The 5,721-nt window shown below is 38.1% G+C and overlaps 1 protein-coding gene across 1 annotated transcript in view; it reads right to left on the bottom strand.

Moving 5' to 3' along the window:
* Positions 1 to 2,774, bottom strand: part of LOC111868422 (protein Mo25) — a 21,704-nt gene extending 18,930 nt beyond the window's left edge. The window contains exons 1-2 of the mRNA XM_023859033.1: positions 2,687 to 2,774; positions 2,451 to 2,517 (exon numbers count right to left, since the gene is read on the bottom strand). The gene's annotated coding sequence lies outside the window, so the exon portion shown is untranslated. The remainder of the gene's footprint in view (positions 1 to 2,450; positions 2,518 to 2,686) is intronic.
* Between the last annotated feature and the right edge of the window lie 2,947 nt (positions 2,775 to 5,721).

Genomic DNA, 5,721 nt, shown 5'->3' with positions numbered 1-5,721 from the left:
GTGTCACGCTACAAGTAAATTCACGCCGGTCTCGAATTCAGTAGAACATTTATTGTTCTTCACGCTTACACAATCACATGCTTTACAATTGTTAGCCTACACAATCTCTCGGCGACACTGGGCTGGCTTCGCTGGCGGTGTATAGCAGACTCCTTTCTGCAGCGGATATTCCAGGGCTTTCTTCTTCGAAATCTATTCTGAGACTGAAGGCTTCTCATCGAAGCTGGCCTATTTATACCCTTGCCGCTGCTAGGCAAATGAACCTTCTGTTATAACCATGGAGACGTTGCTTTGTTTGTCGTTACCATGGAGATTCGATGTTCTCGATACAACAGCTCACTGTTGGAATTACAGTATCGCTATTGTTACTTCTTATGCAACGGTCTGTTCTAGCGTTTCCATAGAAGTGACCTCTGGATTCCAGACACGTTACAATATGTATGACAATTAGTTTCCCAGGTATAAAGTTTCTATTTTGGATACCTTTCTTCTGGACACCTGTATAAGCAGCTGGTAAACTGCCATATTTTATCAAAGGACAGTTTAATTAAATGGGAGTCAATCATACAATTACACACTAATCATTCATGAGCCCTGTAATATTCTTTTCCACAATGCTCCACATTTTCTGACAAATATGCAGTAATATGAACATTTTTAATTTTAGTTTCTTTTGCAATACACTGTTTTGGACAAAGAGTGAATGGTTATTATACAGGGGGTGATTGCAAATGATCTCAAAGACTTCTAATATTTACTATTGTATTGTATTGTATTGTATGAGACAACTAAAATGATATACTGAAAACCAAACCACAAAATCAACATAAACTCATCTGCAGGCGAGGCCCCACTGAAGTTCAGTAAGTGCCTGTGTGTGGCTCTGCACACATCGAAGTGGTAACCTATTTCTTTCTACACATTTTGTGGCATATCATATATTTCAGCAGTATTTCTTTTTCTTTCCTATACAGTGTAAAAAGTTTCTGGTAGTGATGGAACAAAAACGTCATTCTTGATATTATCCCAAGGGAAAGGATTTCATGAGTTAGTTTGGATAACTCCACCCCCTCAGCCAATCTAACAATCCAGCAACTTCATTCTCAGGGAAGTTGTGACCAACCTGAAAATGGGGTGGCACTCATCTTGTTGGAACACAACACCTCATCTGTGTTCTAGCAGTTGGGAATCACGAAAGATTCCAATAGGCCACGATACACAGCCCCTGCTTCTTTGTTAAACAATTAATAGCATGGAACTTAACACGGTACCAAAAGGAAATGCTAAGTACTTATCTATTTGCGGTCCGATTTTCAATTTGTCATTATTAGTTCATTCACAATAAAAATATAAACAATACTGATACAGAACAAACTCGTGGATTAAACATAAAGGATTTAATGATTTTAAAATTTAAACATATGAAAAGTGTTATGACACTTTGTGTCTGCATAAGGTGAGGTGTAATAATTATCAAGCTGTGCCTACATACAGCACTATACTAATTTTTGATTGAATAACTTGAATATTTTTGAACAGCTGCTATCAAATTCCTCTTCCTTACGTTGTTAAAAAGACTATTTTATTTCTTCTAAGTTTTTTTAATGAAATGTGATGAACATAAATCAGCAATTACATTCACTCTTCCATCATTGTGTGAAACTATAAAAACCAATTCCTTTCTCCAAATAAGCAGCTATGTTCTTGGTATTTCCTATCTCTGATTCAGAAGATATATTTCCCGTGGGCATTTCTAAGAATCCTGTCGTACAATTCAGTCACGTTAAGTGACAATGATGTACGTGCCTGCATTGAACTGTCCACATTATTATACCAGTATATGTAACTACCAGCTGTGTTATTCATGAAATAGCATTTTGGGAATATATTACAATGCTTCATTTTTCAACAAAATATAATCAATATGTAAATATGTTTGTTTATCAATGTTGAATTTGTGGCGCCGAAATAATACAACAAATAAGTCTTAAAACTCTAAACATAGCCCTTTACAATGAACAGTGAATTTACAAAAACGTTTTGATCAGTTACACTTGAACAAAATAAAAAGCACTGACACCACTGAGGAGATCCTAAAAACGTGTAACTACGGCTGCAATATGCATTACCCAGGCCTACGTTTGGTCACAAAAGCTCCATTTGGTACCTACATGCTGTTGATTTCTGTACATCCATTCCTTCAGAATATTCCACAAATTGTACTTTATAAACCATTCTGATTATGGGAAAATAACAATAAAACAAGACACACAATCGCTTCATAATATTAAGATACATTCATATATTCACTCGTACGTGGACTCTACGTAACCTAGAATGTGCACAATAAAATACTGTTCTACAACAACCTAACAACAATAAATGACAAGTGTCTTACAATGTCATAAACAGAAATTGCATGTATATTAATAGAAACATAGATCACTTACCTGAATTATTTTTCAAGATCAAAGGTAAAGCAAGTCTACAACTCGGTTTCCATATGATAAAATATACCTATAAAAACAAATACGGACCTCAATAAACTCTTCAACGCTTATAAAATTCTCTGATACACCATTCATACATTCATCGTCATAGTTTCAGCATTGGAAGCTTCTCAAATTAGGTAACACTGCCACCAGCAACAGCCTTTTAACCCTTCGACCTTCCACGATCTTCTTACCCGATTATAGTACATTTAGCACTTCCACTTATCACCGCTTCATTGATAATATCGACAGACAGTACACGGTCATAAACGTCGATGTGGCCTACACAGTTCTATCTACGGACATGAAAAAAGTAGCTAGTTTGGGCGAATAGAGTTGGCCATTTATGAGAACAATACATAGGACGAACAAAAAGCGCACCGCTTTAAATTCCAGGTGGCAGAGACTTTTTGAGAAGCTTATGATCCTTATGATCGTTCATAGTGTGTGTAACGTGAAATGAAGTTATTGTGTTCAAAGCCTATCACTGGTTCATATCGCAAGTCAAATCAATCAAACCCAGCTCTTCTCTGTGTATGATCAGTTTTAATATTATCTACACATTTCCCAGTTGGTCTTATACCTTCAGAGTGATGTATCTACTTGAAGTAGTGTGTTTCTTGTAAAGCTAACAGTCATTTAACTAAGCAAGACACCCCCTACCTTTCATGGAACAGTAATATTCATTACCATATTCACAATGGCGCGCCACCATGCCCCAGTCTGAGCCACATGAATCCTGTCCACACCCTCCCAACCCATTTCTTCATGATCCAGTTTAATATATCTTATATCCACCTAGGATTTCCAAAAGGTCTCTTCAGTGACAACAATAATTTCGCATCTACAAGCTCTTAGTAGTGTCACAATTTAGTGACTAGACGCAGGGTTTGGATTGATTATTGAATTTATTGAACACTTTATATAACTCATACATACAAGTAACTGACTAGTTTGACTGGTCCTATCCGTAACAGTGATTCTTGGTTCCAAATCGCAAGGGACTAATGACCTAATTTTACTCTCTGGTGGCTCTGGAAGCCTTCAGACCATCCCATCTCTCACCGACTGACTGTCTAGCTGCTAAATTGCTGCTGGCCCTCACCAGAGCAGTGATCCTTGGTTCTGAGTCCCATGAGAGTCATGACCATATTTTACTGTCTGACAGTTCTGTGAGCCTTCAGACCACTCTATCATTGAAACCAACAGAAGAAACTAGCCAGCAAGTGACTAGGTTAAAGTCAGAATCAAAGTCATGTTACAACTGACTGTCAGTCACCCAGTCAGTCTTGGTATCAAGCACAAATGTGGGGCCCAAGACCAGATTCATATTACTGTCACACACTTGCGGGTTTGTCAATGTGGGGCACCATCTCTGATGAGTGGACAGGTCTGTTGTCTGCAATTGCTTCTGGCCCTTGCCAGCACAGAACTTAAGACCATATTTTACTGTCTCATATTCAAGACTCCCCCACCCTGATAGACTGATTAGTCAGAGTCAGAGTCAGAGTTACTTTACAACTGGCAGTTTACTGCCAATCAGTTCATCTTGGCAACAAGCCCTTGAGACTCTCAACCACAATTTTTATTTTCCAACTGAACGCTTGGGGTGTACCTCTCTGGAGAGAGGATGAGTCTGTAATTTACAGTTGCAACTGAGCCTCACCAATGCAGTCATTCTCAGGTCTGAGTCCTGCAGGATCATGACCACATTTTACTGTCTCAGATTCAAGACTCCCCTAACCTGGAGGGCCAGGTCCCCCATATTTATAACCCCCATGAACAGCATGGTCCAGTTATACCTCCAGACACTGGGTTCCCTTTTTGTCACCCTGTATGACTTGCAGGGCTATGGTGGAGGTATTCGACCCTGCCTATACACAGGATTGATCATTATATTGCCTTGGGTTGAACTGTACAGAAAACACTACCTCCAACAATTCCTCTCTTGTTGCACAATATGTTCAGTGTCACGGAAACTTGTTTATTGAGATGTTCCCACGTAACAGACAGTGTCTAAGCAGTCATGTCACAGTATTATACATGACATCCTGTCACTAATAAATTTTACATTCATTGACAAGGTTTATATCATGCTCGGTTTAAGGTTCTCATGGCAGTAACTATGAAGCATACAGTTTTCTGGATTGTAGTACTACATAATCTCTGAAGTACATTACATTACAGCACATACTCTTTTCAAGTTTATATCATTTCTCATCTCTCCCATACTTGCTACATACTCTGCTCATTCTATCCTCCTGGATTTGATCAATCTTAACTATATCTGAAGAAGAGTACAAATTATGAAGCCCCTCAACATAAAGTTTTCTTCTACTTATTACTAACTTATTTTCCTTCTTCAGAATATTCTCTACATGATATTTTGGGGCAACTCGGTAAATGTAAAATTGATCTTTAAATTACAGAAGAGAGCTATAAGAGTTATGACCAGGTCCCAAAAACAACTAGTTGTGGACAAATTTTCAAATCATAACATATATTACCTCTACCATCTTTGTACATATACAAAACTCTAATATACATAAAATCCAATTTGAATGATTTCACAACCAACTCAGGTTACACTCATACAACACAAGGAAAAAAGATCACTTGCACATCGTCCCATGTAATACAAGTCTATGCAAGAACAATTTTAACAATGTAGGACTTCAACTGCTAAATCATTTGCCACAATATATTAAAGAAATACCGGTACTACATAAGTTCAAAAACTCTTTGAAAACTTACCTACTCGATCATTGTTTTCATAAAGTGGACGAGTTTCTCTCGTGTGAGACAAACACTAATCAATTATAATCACATAATTCGTGAATAATTGGTTTTGGGAATCCCTACTGCGCAGTTTACCTTTCTTTCTTCCAGCAACCAAGATAACACAGTTGGAGATGTACCTGAATGGGCTATTTTGGAGAGAGTGCAGATGCCAAGAAGCTGCACCAGGAAGGGAGAACAGATGTAGTGAGATGTTGCAGTGTAGAGTCTACAGTGTAGAGTGCTAAAGCCCCTGTACAAGATTTGTGAAGTTATTTAATAACAATAAATAAACAATAAACAGTGAAACGTTATACCAGTGCTTTTACCAAATTCACCAATATCATCTCAAAGGCTGCGCCATAGCTCAAGCAGTTAAGTCACTGGCTTCCCACCGCTGCGGTCTAGTCAAGTGGGATTTGTGATGGACAAAGTGGCGCTGGGGCAGGTC

This window comes from Cryptotermes secundus, unplaced genomic scaffold (assembly GCF_002891405.2).
Source record: "Cryptotermes secundus unplaced genomic scaffold, Csec_1.0 scaffold106, whole genome shotgun sequence".
Lineage (NCBI taxonomy): Eukaryota > Metazoa > Arthropoda > Insecta > Blattodea > Kalotermitidae > Cryptotermes > Cryptotermes secundus.
The sequence above is the reverse complement of the archived record's forward strand: the minus strand, read 5'-3'. Positions and strand labels throughout refer to the sequence as shown.